Genomic DNA, 26,414 nt, shown 5'->3' with positions numbered 1-26,414 from the left:
TTCTGCTATGATCAGATTAGTTCTATAATGTTCAGTATGTATTCACTGTGTGTGAAGATGGGGACAACAATTTGGAAGAAAACTAGAGACAATAAGACAGTGAAGATTGCTAGTGGACTTGCTTTGAAATCAGTGTTTCTTAAAATTATTTCCTTATGATCTGTTTTGATATGTTTAATCTTACCCTCTTTCAGATATGGGCAATTCTTTTGAAGATAGCAAGAGGCATTATAGTAACCATTGTTGATCTCCTTGTATTTTGTTTTTACATTATATACTATGTCTATTCTTGTTTTATCTGACTCCATTTTGCTTTGTCACATTTGGTTTTATTCTCTTCAAACAAAGTAATAAGAACTGTAGGAGTAATACAACCTAATTGTTATAAAAAAGATAGGAAAAGAAAGTGCTCTAAAGGATATAACTGCATGTATGTTTAAGTGTGTAAAATGGGTAACCATGTTACTAAGTTCTTGTTGGATCATTGAACAGAACTGTTTGCAATCTCATTGTTTAAATGTCCACTTTGTATGCTTTAATTTTGTAACCTGAACAGCGACTTCTAAGATGACAACGTGTAATCTATCAACTAGTGATTTCTTACTGTTTTTTTGAAATTCTGTATTACTTCTGCCCTTTTCTCTGTTTTGCTTTTTTTCTCTTTAAATAAAATTCTTTATTAAAAGAAGAGCTTTGAGTGAAATATTCCAAGTCCTGAAAGAAAATAGCCTCCAATCCAGATCGATGTACCCTGCAAAACTATCCCAAATTTAATGGTGAAACAAGATTCTTTCACAACAAAGAAGAACTGAGGGAGTTCATGACCACCAATCCAATCCTCAAAAAATACTGGGGAACATTCTAGAGAGAGAGAGAGAGAAAATAACATGGTTTCAGGAACAGTGGCAGATGGGGATAACTGAACAGGTTAGACACTGGAATGAAGGAGAAAAGTAGAAAAATAGCATGGCAGAGATGAGACAGAGAAGGTTGGCAATAATCACTAAAATGGATGGCGCCAATACACCAATAGAAAGAAACACAGACAAAGTATATCCAAAGATAGGGTCCATCAAGATGCTCTATATAAGAAACACATTTAACCCAAAAGGGGGTTTATGGACTGAAAGTCAAAGATGAGAAAAAATGCTGTATGAGACAGGGAATCATAAAAAAGTGGGGGTAGTATAATTTGCAAATTGGTTAGAAAATCATGACACGTTGACACAATGGAAAACTACTCAGCTATAAAGAAAACTTTGAGGCTCTTGTGAGTAAATGGATACAACTTGAGATCATGCTCAGGAATAAAAAAAGTTGAGAATTATGTATGTGAACAGTGGCTTGTCTTGCTCATTTAAAACAAAAGGAATTAGTGAGATGCACAATATACAATACATCCTGTCAAAGTGAAAGGGGAGGAATTGTCTAAAACAGAAGACAGTGGCCATTGTTAATCTGATTCAGAATTTGAAACCCACTGTTTTCATTCTTCTGTTTAGTTTTTTATTCTGTTCAGTTTGTCTACTTGTATTGGATTTGATGGTATAGACAGTTATGCCAAACATAGCTGGGTATATTATGGTAACCATTTTTGATTTCCTATTAAATTGATTTGAATACTTGCATTGCTTTCACTATTTTTTTCCACTGGTTTTACTCTATTCTGCTTTGTTTGATAGTATCAAGTCTGTTGGTACAGGCAACTACTTTGAAGACAATAAGATACAGGGTGATACCCATTCTGGTTTGGCTATTATCTTCTTTTGAAGTCCTATAATGTCTCTAGTGTTTTCTTTTCATTGGCTTTTTCTGTACTGTTCTGTAAATTTTATTATGCCTGATAATATAGGAAATTCTTTTGAAGATAACAAGAGACATTATTCTAGGCATTGTTTATCTCCTTGTATTTTGTTTTTAAGTCATGCACCATTTCATCATTTTGTTTTGATTGACTCTATTGTGTTTTGCCCCATTTGGTTTTATTATTTTCAAAATAAAAGGAAAAAAGCTTTTGAAGATGTTGGTGTAGGTAAAAACTTTATGAACAAAACCCTGATTACTCAGTAACTATCAAAAGAATCAGCCACTGAGATCTCAGCCTATTGAAAAGTTTTTTGTGGCAAGAAATCAGCAACAGAATGAAGAGACAAATCTCAACTTGGAAGAAACTATTTGCCAGTTCTACCTCATGAAAAGGATTACTATTGAGAACATATAAAGAGCACAAAGAATCCATCCTCTCAGATTTAAAGATACAATCCAGCATTGGACAGTTGAGATGAATTCACATTTCACAAATGCAAAGTAAAAACAAAATAAATATGTTAAAAAGTTCAACATAACAAATGTTGGAGGGCTGTGGAGAAAAAGAAACCCTGCTCCACTCTTCGTGGGAATGCAGACTGAAGCAACCACTGTGGAAATCAATGTGGAGTTTCCTCAAAAACCTAGGACTAGGGGATCCATTCTATTCCCCTTCTGAGTATTTTACCAAAAGAATTAAAAAATCATCCCACAGTGTTATATGTGCACCTATCTGTATAGCAGCGCAATTTGTAATAACCAGATCATAGAAACAACCTAAATGCACACCAACTAAGGAATGGTGTAAAGAGATGTTGTAGGAGTAGCAAGCAAGCCAAGGGGAGAATCAGCCAGTGTCTGCAGATTTCCAGCCATGTTGGGACTTAGAGTGCTGAGCAAGAAAGCAACACAGTCTCCATCCTGGTAAGCAGTCAAGGTGCAAGTGAGAAGACAGGTGAACCAGGAAGAGAACAAGTCAGCATCTTCCATAAGCCTATCAGCATACAGGCTGAGACACAAACATCCTATATCCCCCATTAGCAGCTAGGGGCCAGAGGTTTGAGCATCTCTTGGAGGATGACCATATACAATATAGCAAATATGGGGACTATCCTTCTATTTTATTTTTGCAGACAAATATTGTTTTAACCGTTTTTCTTTTTCTGATTGTTTTGCTCTATTCAATATTCCATTTTGATAAGTTTTTTTTTATTGGTACCGGGGATCGAACTCATGAATGCCTGCTTGCAAGGCAGGTGCTTATGCCGCTGAGCTAAATCCTCAGCCCCCATTTTGAAAGGTTTTATAATGTTCTGTATTTGGTTTGATTTTGCTATACTTGACTGAATGGACACCTATTGTGAAGATAATGAGATATACTATGGTTCCTATTACTGTTATCCCAGTATACTGCTGTGAAATTCTGTACCAATTTAATTCTTGATTGGCTTTGTTCTGTCTTGTTCTCTTATATTTTATTGCCTTCAAAAAAAGTTGTGGTTTTTTTTAATAAAATGGAGTACTACTCAGCTTTAAAGAATAGAATAAATTGGAGACAGTTATAGGTAAATGGATGCAACTTGAGATCAAACTCAGAAGTTATATAAATAAGACACACATGTATAAATGACATATTGCCTCTTCAGTGTCTGAATCTGAAAGAAACAACATTTGTGTATGTATTTGTATATATATGTATATAAAATAATTAAAATAGTTATACTAAAAACAAAGTGGTGTTTAGCTCAGTGAAGCAACCACTGTGGAAATCAGTGACAAGCACCCTTTAGCTCAGTGACAAGCACCCTTCTGACAAACACAAGGTCATGAGTTCAATCCTGAGTACAACAATAACAACAACAAAATGAACTACATAAGAGCTGGCATGCAGATTGGGGAGAACCTGGAAGGAAGTTATACACCCTGCTGTCAGCCAACTGGCATACAAACAACACAGAAGACACACACACACACACACACACAAACTGTGTCATAAATAACTTTTTTTAAGTAAATAATTTTTTAATGGATAAGGGAGAGATTGAGATAAAAGAGGACATAACAACATAACAATGCAGGTCAAAGCATGACAGTTTCAGCAACCTAGTGCTTCACCACCAAATAACCCGACTTAATAGTAGTTACCATTGTATCTTTTTCCGTGAAATATTTGAATATAACTTCATATATTATAGCATCAAACATATCAAGTAAGTGTAAAACCATTCAAGTGGATGAAAGCATTGTAGGGTATTTAGAACCAGCTAACAGAAAATGAACAATGGTTTCTATATTATCTCTTTGCCTATAACAATTTTTGTTTATACTATCACATATAATAAAATCCAGCAAGATACAACATGATAAAACCAATGGAGACAGAAGAGCCATAGTTTGCTGGGGCTTTAAAACAAGATGATAGTAACTCAGCACTAGCTATCATGATGTCTTGTTTTCTTCAAAGTAGCTGTTCATTTCATCACAGGCAATAATATCAAGCAGGCCAGAATAAAGCCATTCCAATTAATAAGTGAAAACTTTATAAGGCTTCAAGGCCACATAATGGGGAATCATGATTATCGCATACTTTTATATATTTGAATCATTTCTTACATTAGGGAAACTATTCTGCATTCACACATGTGAGATTGATTTATTTCACTTATGAGTATAGTCTCAAACTGCACCCATTTATTGATAAATATCTCAATGTGATCCTTCTTTATAGCTGAGGAGTATTCCACTGTATAGACACAACTATTTTTTTTTTATCCATTCCTCAGTTGATGGACACTTGGGTTGTTTCCAAGATCTGGCGATTACAAATTGTGCTGCTATAAACATAGGTGCACATATATCATTGTGGTATGATGCTTTCAGTTTTTCCAGGAATATGCCTACAGGTTGAATAGCTGGAAAATGGGACTTCCAATACCAGCTTTTTGAGAAATCTCCAGACTGATCTCCACAAAGGTTGTACCAGTCTACACTCCCACCAACAGTGCAGGAGAGTTCATTTTTACCCACAGCCTCTTCAGCATTTGTTGTTGTTGGTTTTCTTGATCCTGGCCATTCTTTCAGGAGTGAGATGGAATCTCAGTGTGGTTTTAATTTGCATTTCTCTAGTGACCAATGATGATGAACATTTTTTCATGTATTTATTTGCCATTTGCATTTCTTCATCTGAGAAGTGCATATTCATCTCAGATGCCCATTTTTGGATTGGATCTTTGAATTTTGGGGGTCTGAGCTTTTTAAATTCTTTATAATGTTTTAGACAAAAGTCCCTTGTCTGAGGGGGAGTTCACTAAGATCTTTTCCCAGTTTGTGGGTTTTCTTTTCAGTATGCTGGAGATTTCTTTTGATATGCAGAAACTTTTTAATAAGAGGTGGTCCCAGTTATTGATTCTGGGAAGTATTTCTCATGTGGCTTGAGTCCTGTTCATGAATTCTCTACCTACCCCTATGTCTTCAAGGTTTCTACCCAATTTGTCTTCCAATAGATTTAGTGCTTCTGTTTTAATATCCAGATCTTTGATCCATTTATATTTTAATTTAGTACATGGTGATAGGCATGGGCCTAGTTTTAGTTTTTGGCAAATGAAGAGCCAGTTTTTCCAACACCATTTATTAAAGAGACTGTCATTCTTTCAGTGAACCTGCTTGGCTTCTTTATCAAAGATAAGGTGGTTGAGTGTGTTTGTAGTTGTGGTTGTATCTTCTAATCTATTCCATTGATCTTTGGCTCTGTTTTGAATCCAGTACCATGTTGATTTTACTACTGTTGCTTTGTAGTATAACTTCAAGTCAGGGATTGTGATGCCTCTTGCCTTGCCTTTGCTGCTTAGAATTGTCTTTGCTATTCTAGGTCTCTTGTGGTTCCAGATGAATTTTAGGGGTGATTTCTCTAGATCTATAAGGTATGTTGATGGTATTTTTATTGGTATTGCATTGAATCTGTATAACAGTTTTGGGAGATGGCCATTTTCACAATGTTTGTTCTTCCTATCCATGAGCAAGGGATGTCTTTCCATTTTCTAAGATCATCTTCAATTATTTTTCAGTGTATTATAATTTTCCCTGTATAGGTCTTTCACTTCTTTTGTAAGAGTAATTCTTAAATATTTCATTTTTTTGCTTACTAGTGTGACTAGGGTGGCTTTTCTTATTTCTCTCTCTGTGATTTTGTTGTTAGTGTGTAGGAATGCTATTGATTTCTGAGTATTGATTTTGTATCCAGCTACATTACTGAATTTATTTATTATATCTAAGAGTCTTTCAATGGAGTTTAGGGGGTCTTCTATGTAGAGTATCATGTCATCTGCAAACAATGATAATTTAACTTCTTCTTTTCCTATCTTTACCCCTTTTATTTCTCTCTCTTGTCTAATTGCTCTGGCTAGTACTTCCAGTACTATATTAAATAGGAGTAGCAATAAAGGACATCCTTGTCTTGTGCCTGATTTTAAAATAAAGGCCTTCAATTTTTGGTCATTTAGTATGATGCTGGATGTTGGTTTGTCATAGATGGCCTTTATTATATTGAGGTAAAGATCAATTTTCTGTAAAGTTCTTATCATGAATGCATGTTGGACCTTATCGAAGGCTTTTTCTCATGTATAGAAATGATCAGGTGATTCTTACTTTTGGCTTTATTGATATGGTGGATTACATTTATTGATTTACATAAGTTGAACCATCCCTGCAAGCCTGGGATGAATCCCCCTTGGTCATGGTGTATAATCTTTTTGATGATTTGCTGCATCCTATTTGCCAATATTTTATTGAGGATTTTTGCGTTTGTGTTCATTAGGGAGATTGGTGTACAGTTCTCTCTTTTAGTTGTGTCTTTCTCAGGTTTTGGTACTAGAGTAATATTTGCTTCCAGAAATGACTTAGGAAGGATTACTTCCCTTTCAATTTCATTGAATAGTTTGAGGAGTGTCGGCATTAGGTCTCCTTTGTATTTTTTGTAGAATTCTGCAGTTAATCCATCTGGGCTCTTTTTTGTAGGTAAGGACTTAATTACATTTTCAATTTCATTAATAGAGATTAGGTTATTCAGCAGTTTTACATTCTCTTGATCTAGCTTTGGTACTTCATGTGTTTCTAGGAATCTGTCTATTTCTTTTGTGTTATCAAACCTTTTAGGAAATAGGTTTTCAAAATAGGTGTTGATGATCTTCTGTATTTCTGCAGAGTCTGTAGTGATTTCACCTTTTTCATTTCTTATTGCATGAATTTGAGCTTTTTCTTCTCTTTTTAAAATAAGGTTGGCTATTGGCTTATCGGTTTTATTTATTCTTTCAAAGAACCAACTCTTTGATTCGTTGATTCTTTGGATTGTTTTCTTAGTCTCTATTGCATTGATTTCTGCTCTGATTTTTCTAATTTCCTCTCTTCTTTTGGCTTTGGGCTTGACTTGCTCTTCTTTTTCTAGCTATTTGAGGTGTAGCGTCAGGTTATTAATTTGTATTCATTCTATTTTCCTAATGTGGGAACTCAGTGCAATAAATTTTCCTCTGAGGATGGCTTTCATTGCATCCCACAGATTCCGCTAAGTTGTATTTGTGTTTTCATTTTCTTGTAGGTATTGTTTAATTTCTTCTTTAATTTCCTCTGTGACCCACTGGTTACTCAAGAGTGTGTTATTCATTTTCCATGTGTTTGTGGGATTTTTGCAGTATCTTTTATCATTAACTTCTACTTTCAAAGCACTATGATCCAATAACATGCAAGGGATGATTGCAACTCTTTTGCATTTTTAAAAAATATGTTCTGTGAGCTAATGTATGGTCTATTTTAGAGAATGACCCATGTACTGCTGAAAAGAATGTGTATTCTGATGTTGTTGGGTGGGACATTCTGTATATGCCTATCAAGTCCATTTGTTCACAGGTGTGATCAGTTCTGTTATTTCTTTGCTCATTTTCTGTCTGGTTGATCTGTCCTTTGGTGTCAATCATGTGTTAAGGTCTGCTGTTACAATTGTGTTACTGGTAATTTGATTTTTCATTTCTGTTAATAGTTTTATATAACTGGGTGCTCTGGAATTTGGTGCATATATATTTAAGATAGTTATCACTTCCTCTTGGAGTTTTCCCCTAACGAGTATGTAGTGACCTTCTTTGTCCTTTCTGATCATTGTTGGTTTAAAGTTCATGTTGTCTGCACACAGAATTGCTACTCCTGCTTTTTTTTTGATTCCTGTTGTGTGCAGTATTGTTTTCCATCCTTTGGCTTTCAGTCTGTGAGTATCCTTCTGGGTTAGATGGGTTTCCTGTAAACAGCATATGTTTGGATTTTGTTTCTTGATCCATTCTGCTAGTCTGTTTCTTTTGATTGGTGCATTGAGACCATTTACATTAATGGTTATAACTGTTATATGCTGGTTTATTGTTGGCATGTTATCTTTCTGCTGTTGCATCTTTATGTTCTGTTTAATTTTCTGCTTTGCTTAGTGGTTTTTCCCTTTGTGTATCTAAACTGTCTCTCAATGTTTTTTGCAGGGTTGTCTTGGTGTTCATGAAGTTCTTCAGCTGTTCTTTATCATGGAATTATCATATTTTACCATTTATTTTGAAGGACAGGTTTTCAGAGTACATCAGTCTAGGTTGGAAATCATTTTGCTTTAGGGTCTGGAATACTTCTCTCCATGCTCTTCTTGACTTTATTGTTTGTGCTGAGAAGTCTGCTGTGATTCTGATAGGTTTTCCTTTATAAGTGATCTGTCTTTTCTCTCTGACAGCTTTTAATATTTTATTCTGGTGTTGGATTTCTGGGATGGTTATTATTATATATCTGGGTGTAGTTTTATTTTGGTTATGACTATTTGGAGTTCTATAGGCATCACTGAACCTGATGTCGGTTTCTGATCTCATGCTTGGGAAATTTTCAGCTATTACTTCTCTAAATATCCTCTTGACATCCTTTATGTTGTCCCTTTCTTTTTCTTTAATCCCTATCAATCTTATGTTGTTTTTCTTTGTGTCATCTTGCAGTTGTTGAATTGTTATTTCTTGATTCCTTATTTTTAAATGATCTTTCCTTTCCTGTTCATTAGCTACAATCCTGTCTTCAAGGTCTGAAATTCTATCTTCACTTTCATTGTTGCAGTTTTTACAGCTTTCCTTGGAGTTTTTGATTTCTTGTATATCTCTGTGCATCTGCTGTATGTATTCTGTTTGCTTCTCATATTGCTCATCTAGGGATTCTATCTTTTTGTTTAGTTCCTCCAATATTTTAACTGTGTTTTCTTTAGATATGTTCAGAATCTCTTTCATTTCTTTTATCATTTCTTCTTTTACCTGGGAGATTAGTTCTAGTTTGAATTCCTTTAAAGCTTCCCGGAGTTGCTTGTTTATTTCAGTAGCTATTATGTCTGATATTTAAGGTGTATGGCATATATTTTCTTCTATATACATCACTCCTAGTGTTTCTTGAGATGGGCTGGAGCTTTGAGGTTGTAATTTGGTCTTTTGTTTTTTCATTTTCATATATTTCTGTGTTTCAAGTGTCATTCGAAAGCTTTCTCTGGGTCTGTTGGAAATCCACTTCTATGTTCGCAGCTCCTTGGACTCTGGCATCAAGTTCCCCCAGGCTGATGAGCCTCTGGAACCAGTGGCGGTCTTCTGCCTGCTTAGAACTCTGTGGTTCCAGATAGGCTGGGTTCCAGGGACACTGTGCACACATCTGCTTGCTTGAAAATCCACAGTTCTCTGAGTGCAGCTGGAATGGAGAGGCGAATGTAGGTGCCTTGGACGCATTTAGCTCTTCACTGCACCTGGAAGGCTCAAGGGTCCTGAACAAGCTGGGCTTGGGGTAGAGTGCACTGGGCACTTACTGCAGGCCGCAGGGCCTCTGGAACTGGTGATGCTTGCCTGCCTACTTAGAAATTCACAGTCCTCCAGACACATGGAGAGGTGAATGCAGGTGCCCCAGATCCACCCAGCCCTTACTCTGCACCCAGATGGTGCGAGAGTCCCAAATAGGCTGGGCTCTGGGGATAGTGTGTGCCCACCTGCTTGCTTGAAACTCCACATTTCTCAGAGTGCAGACAGAATGGGGAGGCAGATGTAGGCACCTCAGACCCACTCAGCCACTTTACTGTCACCATAAATAACTGAATTCAAGGAACCATATTATTTCACTGACTTTGCAAGCCTAAAACCAGTAGTCTGATCATCTATTTTCAGGACAACAATATGCAATAAAGTGACTACTGTAGGTTTCTTACTGTCTTGTCACTGGTTTGTTTTCTTTTGTTGTTCTATTTTATGCCCTTTAAGTAAAAATAATCAATAAATGCATATACAACTTCCTCAAAACAAAACATATCAATATGTCATATTAATGTGTGCTAATAAAATATAATTAAAAAAACAACCACACAAACAATGGGAACTTGTATAAGGATTAAAAAATAAACAAACAAGTAGGTAAAGTAGGAATGGGAAACAGGTGTAGACACAATCTACAAGGAGAAGAGGCTAAAATTCTTTCCACTGCTAAGTCTGCTCCAAGAATAGTATCTGAAAACAGAGAATGTACATACAGTCAAATGAAGAAAAACCCAGTGGGTGAAAAATCTAATAAATGACTCATTCCTTATTTTTGGCATGGCTTTTAGCTCAGTCTTGGAGTGCCCCGAGTACAAGATAATGAAATGCACACTATTTGAAAGAGTGACTCACTACCTACAATAAGAAGTTTCTTTATAATTTGCATTTCTCTAATGACTAATGATGACCACAGTGCCTCTTGTTGTCTTCAAAATAGCTGCTAATACCTTCAGATATAGTAAAAATCAAACACAAAGAACAGAATAGAATGAATAAATACAAAACAATGAATTTAATAAAGAACTTCCAAATAAGACAATAGCAAACCAAAAATCCCTACCATAATATATCTTACTATCTTTGAAATAGCTGCCCATTCCATCGTGTAAAACTAAACAAACAAAACAAAACAGAATATAACCCAATAAAACAAAACAATGAAAATGGTACAGGATTTCAAAGCAAGATAATAGGAAATTAACAATGACCACCACTTTCAGAAGGAGATCCCCCCTGAAACCCATACTATGTACCACCATCCTCTGAAAAGATGAACAGACCACCAGCCCTAGACCTGAAATGTCAGTGAAACACCAAACAGCACAAGAATCAAACTGTGTTTTACCTCAATGGTTATCATTGCAGCCTGTGTTTCTCTGGACCAGCCAGTTGCTTACAGATGGCAAAAGTTTGGCTCTTCTTGTTTCCCTGCTCATGTGCCAGAAGTGGTTGTGGTTTGATTGTCCCTCCAGCAGTGGCCACCTGTGCATGGTGGTGGTTTTTAAGTAGGGTTTGCTTCTTAGTTGACTTCCTGCTTTTTTTCCCCACAGTCCATGAATGGCACTGACTCAAGGGAAAAGGCTAGGTTCTGGCTGTTCCCCTAGTGGTTACAGACCACGTATGGCACAGGTTTCCATGGAGGGTTTGCTTCTTGTTATCATCCCCCCACAGTCTGTGAATCATGCTGACTCATGGAAAAAATGCTAGTTTCACTACCACATAATTTTAATGAAACTGCTATTAAGGCATAATGTATTCACTATGTTTAAATTCCTTTGAAACTCTTTGGAGAATTTATACTTATAACCCACACTTATTTGGACTGGCTACTTTTCAAATGCTAATGAAGAAATGGGGTTAGCATCTTCCAAACTGAAAAATGGATTTTTCATAATATTTATAGATTTTAAGATTCTGGGAAGATGGCAGAATGGTAAGCAGCAGAGTAAACAGCCTCTCTGACAGAAACATCCCAGATGCTGAAATACAGCATTCTGGAGAACACCAGAAGGAAAGAAATGGATCACCTCAACCCAGGATGAAACTAAAGTGAGAATCAAAGTCCACAGACACAATTTTTAAAAAAGAAAGAAAAGAAAAACTTAAGCAGAAGGCAGTAGCCAGAGGGGCGTTCACTGGAATCCATCCCACTGTATGAGAAATGCCACTGGAATTCGGAGAAGCATGGTCACAGTGAAGCAGGTGGCTGGCAAGCCCAAAAGCCTCAACAGAGGAGACACAGTGGTGGAAGCGAGCAGGTGACTAGAGAACTTCACTGGCTAGCAGTGAATGTGTGGCCTCAGTCTGTCTGCAGGAGAACACATTTGATTGGGTACCATTTTGGAAGGCAGCACAATAAGCCCTGAACCAGAACTGCGGTCAGCTCTTGTGCAGAGCAGATTGGTGAAAATTGCTTGGACTGAGTCTCACCCCTGTGCACGGTTCAATACCCAAGGCTGAGGTTTCCCTAAATCTATCCCTAACCAACACCAATCTTGTGGCACACACTAATGCAGTGAAGACTCCCTGTGGTTAACCAACTTGGAAGGGAGGGGCCAGCCTGCCCTGCCCCTGCTTGTGCTCCAGTATCAACAGCAGACTGGGGAGAGCAGCTATCCCTAGCCAGCATGCTTCAGAGTAACTATAACCAATACAAGAAGTGCCAAGGATCCCACCACACACTTGTTGGAAGAAACCAGGAACATGACAAGAGGAGGAGACAAAAGGCAGTCTCCGGCCTCCAACCCATGCAGTACTGGTGCAGGAAAGCTAAATACAGAAATCACACACCTGCAGTTTCTGAAGCAACAGCAACTGACATAAAGAAATAACCTTGTGAAACTGTAAAAGAAGTTAAACAGAAATATGGATACAAGTAATGGAAGAATTAAAAACAATGAGAAATGGTAAACACCTCTAAAGAAAACATAGATGGAAGAATAAAAGAGCATGAAAAAAGGACAGAAACCTTCAATGAAGAATATAAAAAAATTTAGAATACATGAAAGAGATTCAAAGATATTACCAGAAAGTTAAAAACGTCATTGAAAACTGGAAAAACTGCTTGAAAGAAACTAAAGATAGACCATCAAACCTGGAAAGCAAGTTTTCAACTTGCAACCACAAAATGAAAGATCTCTTAAAAATAACAAGGATTGAGGGGAGGAGCAAAGATGGCGGATAGATAACAACTGGCTACAGAAGCTCCCTGAGATAGTCAACTTAGAATTCAACATAATACAGAGTGGGGAGCCCCAAAGAGAGGAAGATGAATTCTCTCATCCCAAGAAGAAATTAAGGCAACTTGCCAACCATCTGAGGTCCCACCATGACTGGCCGATGCTGTGGCTTGGTGGGGTCCTGCCACAACTTGCTGAGAGTTCCCCCCGCCACTGGCTGAATTCCCGCCATGACTGGCCGGGGTCCCGCTGCGACTTGCCGAGGTCCGGCTCTGACTTGCCGAGGTTCCACCATGACTTGCTGAGGTGTCTGAGGTCCCACTGCTTTGATTCACTGGAGATGCAGTTACATTGAGTTTGGGGGTCAGTGGAGGAGGAGAAGTGGAGGAGCCAAATGGAGAGCTGAGTTGGTGGGGAGCCTACATTGACCTGTGATGAGTGACAGGAGTGGAGCCATTCCATAAATAGGGGAGTCCCAGTGGGTGACATTCTGAGATCAGGCAGAACTTTCAAGTACAATGGGCAGCAGTGACTTCAGTCAATTGTTCCCTTCCTGAATGGGATTAGTGGAGTGAGCTAGACCTGGGTCACATGATCTGGGAGGGCTCAATAGGTTATCCAAGGTCAAGTCCCTGCAGTAGTGGCACACACTAACCACACTGGCCCAGTGGGGCCTTGGAGGTTTGGCTGGTCCGGAGGGAGGCAGTGCAAAGTAATACAGTAATGCAGGCCACAGCAGCTTGACTTAAGATGGAGGGGAGGGGCCAGCATATGCTGTCCCTGTCTGCAACTCACTAACACACTGCAGTGTGAAGGGTCATCTAGCCAGCATGCTTCAGAAGAATTGTAACCAACAAAGAAAGAAACTGGGGCCTCCTGGAAGAAGCAAAAAAAGATAGGAAGAGGAAGCAACAACAAAAAGTCCCCAGGCCCCAACCCTGAGAACACTGACCCAGGACAGTTAAATACAAAGGAGAATGAGAACAGCAAACATGCAATATCAGACACAGTGCCAGTGGACATAAAGAGATATATTCAGGACCTCATAGATGAGTTCAAAAGTGAGATAATTAGCCAAATAAAGCAAGATATAAAAAGATTAATAAAAAGATACTAAGCACCCCTCAAGCAGACACAGATGGAAAAAGGGAGGAACTCAAACACAGAAGAGAACTATTTGGTGAAGAATATAAAAAAATATAGAATACATGAAGCAGGTTCAAAGAGATTACCAGGAAATTAAAAACTCTATGGAAAGATGGCAATTCAGTTTGAAAGAAACTAAGGATAGATTATCCAAACTGGAGGACAGTTTTGCAATGTGGGAGCATGAAAGCGAAAACTTTTTAAAAATAACAAGAAAGCAAGCAGTAACAATACGAAGGCTAGAAGATGACAAAAAGATCTATAACTTGATAATAAAGAATATAAATGAAGAAGCTAGTATGCAAACAAAGGAACCACAAAGATTATTCACAGAAATAATTAAGGAAAACTTCCCAAACATAGGAAAAGGAAATGATATTCTGATGTATGAGACATACAGAACTCCAGCCACCTACAACCAAAACAGAGCTACACCCAGCCATATAATAATCAAGATCCCAGAAATTCAATATAAGAACAGAATATTAAAAGCTTTTAGAGACAAGAAACAGACAACCTACAGAGGAATGCCCATTAGAATAATAGCAGACTTCTTGACACAAACTATCAAGTCAAGAAGAGCCTGGAGCGAAGTATTCCAAGCCCTGAAAGAAAATAACCTCCAGTCCAGATTGATATACCCTGATAAACTGTCTCTAGAAATTAATGGAGAAACAAGATGCTTCCAAGAGATAAAAAGGAACTTGGGAAATTTGCAACCACCAATCCACCTCTACAGAGAATACTCCAGGGCATTCTAGAGAGAGAGAAAAGTACTAGGATTCCAGGAACAGTGGCAGAGAGGCCTCAATGAATGGAGCAGAAAACAGAATGAAGAAGATAAGCAGACAGCTGATGGCAAAAAAAGAGCATAACAAAATGAGGCAAAGAAGATTTTATTCAAAACTGGTATGACTGATAGTATCAAGTCTGAGAGTATAGGTAACTACACTGAAGATGACAAGACTCAATGATACACATTGTGGTTTAATAACTGCCAGTTTTTGAAGTTTATACTATATACAAAATTGTGTTTTTTAAATACTGTTATGTACTGACATATTCAATTATACAATGTCTGATGATACAGCCAATTCTATTTGAGATAACAAGAGACAACACAGGAACTATGGTAGAACAATTCATACAATGGTCTTATATGTTTATTTCATTTCATGTGTTTATAGGAATATGTTTTGTTTTGCCTTGCTTTGTTTTGTTTCTCCCTTTAATATAGAAAGGATAGAAATACATGTTAAGAGTCATACATGTGTAGAATCTAAAAACAGTTTATGAGAACTGACCTTATGACACATGATGAAATGAACAGATACTTTGAAGAAAAAGACACACTAAAATACCCAGTGCTGATCCTGGAGTGTCATAATGTGAAATCCAGCAATAGTATTATTCTTTGTTCTGAGTGATACTAGCCTGCTTGTGTTTATTCAATCTCAAGGTAATTGAAGAGATGGATAACCTCATGTACATTTAAGTGTATAGAATTGATAACTATATTTCTAAGTTTTTGTTGGATAGTTAAACAGAACTGGTTGCAATCTCAGTGTTTGAATCTCCACTTTCTAAGCTCACTTTAGTATCTTGAATAACTATTTTAAGAAGACAATCTGTAATCATTAACTAGTGATTTCTTACTGTTTATTTTTTTTCTTTGAAATTTTGTGTTATTTCTACCTGTTTTCTGTTTTGTTCAGTCTTTCTTTAAATTAAATTTTAAAAAAAGACTCTACAGTACCCAGTGCTGATCCTGGAGTGTCATAATATGAAATATAGCAATAGTATCATTCTTTGTTCAGAGTGATATTAGCCTGCTTGGGTTTATTCAATGTCAACATAATTCAAGATATGGATAACTGCATGTATGTTTAAGTGTATAGGATTGACAGCCATGTTACTTTGGTTGAACAGAACTGTTTGTGGTCTCACTGTTTTAATTTCCACTTTACATGTTCCATTTTTGTATCTTTAAGAACTATTTGTAAAATGACAATATATAAACATCATCTAGTGATTTCTTACTGTTCATTTTTTTCTCTGAGCATATGTATTATTTCTATCTATTTTCTGTTTTGTTTACTCTTTCTTTAAATAAAATTTTAAAAAAAGAATTCGTTCTTCAAAAAAACTTCAAAAAAAATAACAAGGATCCAGGAAGTAACAGTACAAAGGGTAGAAGATGACAAGAGGATCTATAATTTGAGACTAAAGAATCTGAGTCAAGAAGTAGGGTAAACACAAATGAAATGCAAAGGCTATTTACAGAAATAATTAAAGAATACTTCTGAAGTATAGGAAGAAGAAATGATATTCAGATAAATGAGACATAGAGAACTCCAGCCAGCTATAACTAAAATAGATCTACACCCAGATCCTAGATATTCCATAAAAGAACAGAATATTAAAAGCTGTCAGAGAAAAGGCACATATCACCTGTAAAGAAAACCCATTAGAATCATGACAGAATTCTTGCCACAAACCATCAAATCAAGAAGAGCTTGCAGTGAAGTATTCCAAGTCTTGAAAGAAAATAACCTTCAGCCCTGTAAAATGTACCCTGCAAAACTATCTTTGAAAATTAATGGAGAAACAAGATTCTTCCACAACAAAGAGGAATGGGGGGAGTTCATGCCCACCAAACCAACCCCACAAAAAGCACTGAACAACATTCTAGAGAGAGAGCAAAAAGACCATGGATTCCGGAACAGTGACAGAGGGGGCTCACTGAAGAGAGCAGACTTTGGAATGAAGGGGAAAAGTAAAAAACCAATGGCAGAAAAATAGCATGGCAGAGATAAGGCAGAGAAGATTGGTTATAACCACTAATATAGATGGCATTGATTCGCCAATAAAAAGAAACACAGGTAGAGTGGATCAAGAGATATGGTCCATCAAGATGCTCTATATAAGAAGATAATTAACCTGAAATCAGGTTTATGGACTGAAAGTCAAAGATGAGAATACAATGCTTTAAGTGACAGGAAACTAGAAAATTGTGGGAGTAGCTTGCCCATCATCAGCAGATTGGTTGGAAAGACATTACATTTTCATACTATGGAGAACTGTTCAGCTATAAGGAAGGAAATCTTTGAGGCTCTGGTCATTAAATGAATACAAGTTGAAATCATGCTCAGGCATAAAAAGCTTCAGAATCACTTAGGTGAATAGCCGGTTGCCTCCCTAATCTAAAAAACTAAAGGATTTAGTAGGATCCAAAATGTATAATTCACCCTGTGAAAGTGAAAGGGGAGGAATTGTTTAAAAACGGAAGGAAATGGACATTGTAATCTTGTACCATCATTTGTAACCCATATTGTTTTCATCTCTCTGTTTAGTTTGGTTATATTCTGCTCTAGTTTGTCTACTTGTACTAGATTTGATGGCATGAACAGCTATTTCAAAGGTAGCAAGATATACAATGATAACCATTTTAAATTTCCTATTAACAATTTGAAGCCCTTTATTGCTTTCACTGTGTTGTCTTGACTGATTTTATTTCAGTCTGTTTTGTCTTATCATTGCCTTATTTTGACTGATTTGATTCAAATCTTTTTTGTTTGATAGTATCGTCTGATGGGATAGGCAACCAATTTGAAGACAGTAAGACTCACTATGATACCCATTCTGGTTTGATTATTACCTACATTTGAAGTCCTATAATGTGTCCAGCATTTAATTTTATTCTGTACTCTTTTGTTACATTTTATTATGCCTGATGATATGGTAAATTCTTTTGAAGATAACGAGGCATTATATTAACCACTGTTGATCATCTTGTATTTTGGGTTTAAGTCATGTACTATGTCCATCCTTCTGTTTTCACTGATACCAGTTTGTTTTGTCTCATTTCATTTTATTCTCTTCAAAAAAAGTAATTAAAAAATAAAAAATAAAATTTAAAGATGTTAGTTTTTAAGCTTTTAGTTTTACAATATTTAAAACAATATTAAAACATCTCCTGTCTTTAACAAATCACCTATTATTGTTGTCACAGTTTATATGTTGATATTAATATGCAGATTTTAAATAAAGCCTATATTCACATTGAGGTTCATTCTTTGTGCTGAACATTACTTAGAATTTGACAAAAGTGAAGTGATTTGTAATTACCAATTACAATATTATAGAGGACAATCTCCCTATCCTAGAAATTCTTCTCCATCCCAGAGTGTAATGGTAACTGTATGTTCCTGTCCTCAAAATTTTGCATGATTGGAACAATAGAAGTAATTTCCAGCTTTGCTCCTCTGATTTATGATGAGAAAAAACTCACTACACAGATTTATGCTCTCATAAACAAACACTAGAGAAACTCAGGTTCATAGGAATAGAAATGGATCATCACAGTTTAATCCAATTAAAACATTGGATTAAGATATTCAAAATAACAAAGCAATAGAAAAATTGCCTAAGTCATGTAAATCAAACTAGTATTTTTATACTTATTTGTGTAAATACCTTGGGTGTTCTGGATTTTATGTAATTATCTGTACCTCCAGGCAATGGAGAACACATGCGACTGGGAGATGCAATGCATGTGACTGTACACTGTACACATGGATTTACGGGCAATGTTTTGTGGCTGTAAATGCTTATCATGGGTCTGTCTAATTTTGTACTTTGGAAGATACAATGCCCAGTATTTGCTGTCTGAGAATGGAGTTTCTCAGACTATTTCAACAGACACCAACATTAAGCCCTCTAACACAACCCATTACCAACATCATGAATGGCATCTATGAAAATGGCTTATTGACAAGGCTCAGTAGCATATCTTCCCTCAATAAGGTGGCCCATGGGAAGATGCTATCAGTGAAATGAGATGAAATTATTGTTGCCCTGGGTGGAGAGGTACTCAGAGATAATTTCTAAGTTGTATTTTCCCCTAGACACCTGACCTTACATGGTGACCTCATTAGACACAAGGGAGTCAATGATGACCAATTTCTCCAGAGAAATGGAGGATGCATTGCTGACAGGATTCAGAGGCATAAGAGTTTCCACCTGAGTCAGAAACAATGAGACATAGAATCACACACACAATATATATATATATCAATTTACCTATTTGGCACTGCAAGTTTCCTCTGCACTCAGCCTTAAAGCTTTGCACATATTTCTAAGATGTCCCTTCTGATTGTTATCTTTCTTCTTCTGCAGCTTCCTGCCTTCGTGTGTAATTCAGAAAATGAAGGCTGCCTTCAGCAAAGGAGCACAAGTGTGTGCAAAGGTGGAGATGTGGTGATTGGGGGGTTTTTCTCTCTTTATGTCTATATATACTACACTGGCATCTTTAGTATAAAGCCTCTTAAGGAGTTCATTACCATGCCGTAAGTATCTTCTTTTATTAATTTTCTTCCTGGATGAGGAAAGATGGACAACAGCCAGGGATCTGTGGGTAGATGCTTTGTTATTCTCTATAATGCTTTCCTGTTTTTCCTAGCCACACATGCACAATGGAACTGATGGTAAAATTTTCTTTTGTATTTCCTAACCTCTTTTTAAACTTTCAAAAGTGGAAAGAGAATATTCTTTGTTTTATTTTCTTAGATTCTTGTTTTCATTGCTGGAATCTGAGAGAGATGTTATTCTCTATCTTATCCCATGATCCATGCCCTTCCTGCTATTGAGATGCTGTAGCATGGTGTTAAGAGATATTCTATAGGAAAACAACAGAAATCCTTGGATTAAATTGAATGTTAAGTGGCAATAACAAATTTTATACAAATATAATAAACTGTATACAAATGGATGTATAGCTGCCTACTAAAAGATTGTGTAGCTGCATACAATCAAACTAATGTTTCTTTAGTTATGCATAAAATTATGCATTAAGTTCTTACTCTTGAGACCTCTTGCTGTAGATATTCAGTTACTACTTCAAATAGGCTCTAAATTGTTATCTCCTGCCAGGGGTATTCCATGACTCCTGGAGCTGTGGATTAGGCCATGAACAAGGGAGAATCATCAAGAGATTTTTAGGTACCAGTGACTTTTTCACTTACATACATGTATAGTTTCTGTTTTCAAAGCTATCATATAAGTTCTGTTAGCAAATATACAATTAAATAATGAAGTTTTCAAAGTGTCAGTGAATCCTAAGAAATGCTGTGCACTCTCCTGAGAAAATTGGTTGACACTAAAACAGTGAATGACTATGACTTTTATAAGATGCTGGACCTTCTGTGGCCGCTGAATTTTAAGAGCACGGTGCTAGTGTAAAGATTCTGATATTTTTCATCTGTAGATGGTGTTTCTAGCTACCTCATATTTCTTATAATCTTCAGATATTCAATGACATTTTTATTCCTGGACACTGTCCCCATGTTTACATAGTTGGTGAGACAGAGTCATATCATGGTGTCTGAACTGGCAGCAAATTTCTGGGCTCAAGAAATCCCTCTGCTTCAGCCTCTTAAGCAGCTGGCATTACAAGCATTTGTCATCACATCTTGTATGAATGTTTTTCTATACTTTTCCAAAATATCTTAGACATGCTTACTGACATGCTTGACATGTAAACTGATTCTACTAGCCACTGTTGAGTGTTTCTTCTTATCTAGTGACAAACCAGATGGATGCAAGGTGGTTGATTCAGGCAACTCTGCTCTAAATCTCCTGATACCTTGAAATAATTAATTACCTGTGACACTTATTGAAAATGACAGGAAGAGCTTTCCTTGATCAGGGAATAAGCTTCAGTACAGGGACTACTGCAATGTGGCTTTGCTTTTGGGAAAAGTTGCAGAGGATTCTGAATGGTACATATGCTAATGGGAGTTTACAGCTGAAAAGCAGGATGGAGGTCACTAGATGAAATATTTCTGAAGGCCACATATGACTAATGAGGGATTCTGGCTAACATAATCTTAGAAGACTCTAACTAAAGGCAACCCAGTGTGATCAGATATTTTCTGAGTACAGTGGAGGATGAGAAAATGATCACTATCGAGGGTCATCAGTTGCAGAAATAGTTCAAGAATGCTGGATCCAGAATTTGTTCTGCGCCTGACAGTAGAGGAGATGCTACCTACTGTTTTATTGTCCTATGCTGTCCACTATCCCATGCTCAAAGAATCAGTCTGCTTTTGCAGTTGGCTCTGTTTGAGATCGATACACTGCAATCCTTATCTATGACTGAAGAGAACATAGTTGAAATTTTTAAACCTTTTATGCTCAGACTTCTAGACCCACTACAAAGACTTCAGGGACTCGTGGTAAGAAAGCAGAAGGTAAAAGGAGGGAAGTTTTAGAAAAAAAGTTTCCATACTAAAGTGAATGTACTTTTACATCAACGTTGTATTGTAGGGGTAACTTTGTATTTAAAGGATGATATGGTTCAGGTATGCAAGTGTAGTGTGCATAATGTTTATACTGTACTTTTTAATATCCTGTACATTTCGGCTCATAAATATAAATGCATTCAAAGTAAGATTATTCTATCTCTATTATTCTACAAATTATTTTCATTATGCTATATATACATATATTATATAATATATATTCATGATATTTAATATGCCTCTATAATATTATAGTCTTAATAATGGTATAATTTAATTCTCACTAATTTTTGGATTTTCCACTCTTTCTGACTTTTGAAGTGAACTATTTTATCTTTTATTAAACAGTATTTCCTGCTTTCCTCTTTGATTCTCCTGTCTTTAATAACTTCCAAAAATGTATTCTTTGGATTAGGAACTCCAAAAAGAATTAAGGAGTTATAATACTATCACAAAATATTGGTTTATTCCTCTATTATTAAAAATGCTCTTGGCACACAGTTCTTTAAGATTTGTCCAATAACATTCAAAGAAGGCCAATCTTTGTTACTAATACTGTTACAGTTTTTTTTATTTAAAGAGAAAAAAGCAAAACAAAACAGTAAAAGGGTACAAGTAATACAGAATTTCAAGAAAAAAATATACAGTAAGAAATTACTACTTAATAGATTACATATTGTCATCTTAGAAATATTTGTTCAAATTACAAAGTTAAAGCATACAAAGTGGACATTCAAACAGTGAGATTGCAAACAGTTCTGTTCAATGATCCAACAAAAACTTAGTATTATGGCTTTCTATCTTATACACTTAAATATACATGCAGTTATATCCTTTAGTTCACTTTCTTTTCTTCTCTTTTTTACAATAACAATTACACATTTTGGGTTTATTACTCCCACAGTTCTTATTACTTTTTTTTGAAGAGAATAAAACCAAATGTGACAAAGCAAAACAGAGTCAGTTAGAACAGAAGGATGGAAATAATACATGATGTAAAAACAGAAAACCAGGTGATCAACAATGGTTACCATTGTGCCTCTTGCTATCTTAAAAAGAGTTGCCTATATCATCAAGAATTGAACAAAACAGTACAGAACAAAACCAATAAAACCTAAACATTGGAGACGTTACAGGACTTCAAAAGAAGATGATAGTCAAACCATAATGGTCATCATAGTGAATCTTATTGCCTTCAAAGTGGTTGCCTATATGTTCAAACTGGATACTATCAAACACAACACAATAGAGTAAAATCAGTCAAAACAAGATAGGGAGAGCAATACAGTGGTTCAAATCAGGTTAATAGGAAAACAAAAAAGTTACTATAATATATCTCACTATTTTTTAATTTATTTTTTCACGTAATTAAAAAATAATTTAAAAAATTAATTTTTTTAAAAAAAGGAAAAAATGGGAAGATTGAGATAAAAGAGGACATAACAAAACACAGGTCAGAACAGAACAATTTAAGCATCATAGTGTTTCACCACCAGATAACCTGACTTAATAGTAGTCCCCATAGTGTCTCTTTCCTTGAAATATTTGACTATAACTTTGTATACTATAGCATCAAACATATCAAGACAGTGTGAAACCATTCAAGAGAATGAAAACATTACAGGGTATTTAGAACCAGCTAACAGAAAATGAACAACCGTTTCTATATTATCTCTTTGCCTATAAAATTTTTGTTTATACTATCACATATATTAAAATACCATAAGATACAACATGTTAAAACCAATGGAAACAGATGAGCAACAGCTTGATGGGACTTCAAAACAAGATGATATTAAATCAGCACGAGCTATTATGATGTCTTGTTTTCTTCAAAATAGCTATTCGTACTACAGACAGTAAAATCAAACAACCCATATTAAAACCATTCCAATTAGTGAGTGAAAACATTATATGGCCTCAAACCAATATAATTGGGAATCATGATTACCACATATTTTATGTATTCTTATCATTTCTTACACTAGGGAAACTATTCAGTATTTATACATGTGAGTTTGATTTATTTCACTTTTGAGTATGGTCTCAAGCTGTGTCCATTTATTTATAAATATCTCAGTGTAATCCTTCTTTATCTGAGTAGTACTCCATTGTATAAAAATACCACAACTTTTTTATACATTCCTCAGTTGATGGACACTTAGGTTGTTTCCAAGATCTGGCTATTACAAATTGTGCTGCTATAAACGTGGGCGCACATATATCACTGTGGCATGATGCTTTCAGTTCTTCTGAGAATATGCCTAGAAGTGGAATAGCTGGAACAAATGGGACTTCCAATCCCAGCTTTTTGAAAAATCTCCAGACTGACCTCCACAATGGTTGCACCAGTCTACACTCCCACCAACAGTGTAGGAGAGTTCATTTTTCCTCACAGCCTCTTCAGCATTTGTTGTTGGTGGATTTCTTGATCTTGGTCATTCTTTCAGGAGTATCATGAAATCTCAGTGTGGTTTTAATTTGAATTTCTCTAATGACTAATGATGATGAACATCTTTTCATGTATTTATTTGCCATTTGTATTTCTTCATCTGAGAATTGTGTATTCATCTCAGTTGCCCATTTTTTTATTGGGTCTTTGAATTTTGGGGGTTTGATTTTTTTAATTCTTTATATGGTTTAGACATAAGTCCTTTGTCTGATGGGCACTTCACTAAGGTATTTACCCAGTTTGAGGGTTTTCTTTTCCCTATGCTGGAGATTTCTTTTGACATGCAGAAACTTGTTAATAAGAGGTGATCCCAGTTATTGATTCTGGGAAGTATTTTCCGTGCAGTTTGAGTCCTTTTCATGAATTCTCCCCCTACTCCTATGTCTTCAAAGTTTTTACCCAATTTGTCTTCCACTAGATTTAGTGTTCCAACATTCAGATCTTTGATCCATTTAGATTTTATTTTAGTACATGGTGATAGGCATGGGTCTAATTTTAGTTTCTGACATATGGAGAGTCAGTTTTTCCAACACCATTCATTAAAGAGACTGTCATTTTCCCAAAACTGTTATACAGATTCAATGCAATCCCGATAGAAATATCATCAACATACTTCATAGATCTTGAGAAATCACTCCTAAAATTCATCTGGAGCTAGAAGAGACCTATAATAGCAAAGACAGTTCTAAGCAGCAAAGGTAAGACAGGGGGTATCCCAATCCTAGACTTAAAGTTATACTACAAAGCAACTGTAGTAAAATCAGCATGGTACTGGAACCAAAACAGAGCCAAGGATCAGTGGAATAGATTAGAAGTTACAACCACAACTACAAACACACTCGACCACCTTATCTTTGTCACAGGTTTTTAACAAAAGATCTTCCATATTGGTGAATGGAATAATTTTCTGTGCCATTACACACCTGTAAGGAGGGTGCACTTCTCTGACTGAACATTACCCATTATGTTGGGACTCATTGCTGTAGATTTAAGCAATATCTGCATTTTCACTTGAAAGATTTCACTTTTAATTATCCAGTACTAATTATATGAGTATTCAACTATAGTGTTAGATGTTTATATATATTTATACTATCAAATGATTAAATCAAGGTAACTAACATATCCATCACCTATTGTATGATTCCCATAGATAAAACCAGGCAGTGATTTTATTTTTTTATATTGACATAATACTATTAAAGAAATGTCTTTCTCCTAAATTAATGAATTCAACCAGAAATGAATTCTTAATGGTGTCAAGTGCTATATGGACTCCAATTAATATTTCATTTTCACCTTGCAAAAATACAAGGTTATTTAAAAACTAAAAATTTTTCTAATTACTTATGGAAGCCCCAATATTATAACCCCAAGACTAATTCCTTATAGTATTGCATTCCTAATATTATATATTGTAATCCTATTATTGTAATCCTTTTCTCAGTCCACTTCATAATCCAGAAAGTTATATTTGTAAACACACAATGTTATTGGAATTTCAGTGAGTAAATTCCAATCTATCACCTCAATGCAGCTCACAATGAGAGTAAACACAGAAGACATATTAAAAGTAATGCACAGACAAGGGATCTTAAGTCCAATCCAAATGAGGATATGTGCAAAAAGGCCTCGGTTTAGGGCCTTTCCCAGAATTTATTATCTCATGAAGAAGGGAGTGGTTCAAAGATTACTGACAGGGAGGATGGCAGAAACTGCATACCTTGAGCTGACTAATAAGCTGAGGAGTAAAGTATCTTTGCAATATGCAGGGAGAATAATATGCAGGAGGCCCAGTCTGCATAACTCAATTGGGGTAGCACTTGAATGGTTTTAGGAGGCTGTTGCTTCAGTTTCTGATATGTAAACTTTTGTGCCCTGGGGAGTCACAGCCTCTTACATTGAGGCTCAAATCCAGCTGACACTCCTGGAGCTGAATGGCTCTGCCATCCCACTGCATTCAACTGTTTAACAGGGAATGCAATGTGACGAAACAGGAAAATATCTGCTGCACTAAAAGTTTAAGTATCAGTACCTCAGCTATTCTTATTTGCATCACTTATAGCCAACTAAGGGAGAAAGTAATACCACAGTCAGCCCAGACATATCAGTGCATGGAAACAGACTCAGTCTAAATAATGTGAAGCAATTGTTCTGCATTCAAGGGGAGCTGTTCAAATAGTCTACAATTACCTATTTGGAATAATTCCACACTCAAATTTTATTTTGAATATTTATAGTAAACTCAAGTTACCTTCCTAACACACTTTGATTTAGTTTCCTATAATCTTGTATAACAAAGAAATTTACACAAATATTTTTCCAGTACTGTGGATTGAACCCTAAGTCTTTCCAATGACACATCTGGAGACCATGTTTCTTATTTTGAGATGCACACTTGATAAGTTGTGATGCTTCCCAGGCTGGGCTTCAACTTGAGCTCTGCTTCAGCCTTCCAATGTGTTATGATTACAAATGTGCAAAACCATAACAGGATTTCAGTCTTATGTTTTAGAAGCAAATAATCCATAAATCCATTGGGGCCCAGTATATGTTCCAAATTTTATTTCAGCTCGGTTAAAATCTCATAGAAAATAATATATAACTTCACCATTGTTTTTAATTCACCACTGTCGATGTACATATACATATATGTGTATATAATGAAATGTATATAAAACATATTGTA

Source organism: Cavia porcellus, unplaced genomic scaffold, assembly GCF_034190915.1.
Source record: "Cavia porcellus strain 051 isolate PalLab524CR breed Dunkin Hartley unplaced genomic scaffold, mCavPor4.1 scaffold_5, whole genome shotgun sequence".
Taxonomy (NCBI): domain Eukaryota; kingdom Metazoa; phylum Chordata; class Mammalia; order Rodentia; family Caviidae; genus Cavia; species Cavia porcellus.
This window is presented reverse-complemented; position numbering follows the sequence as displayed.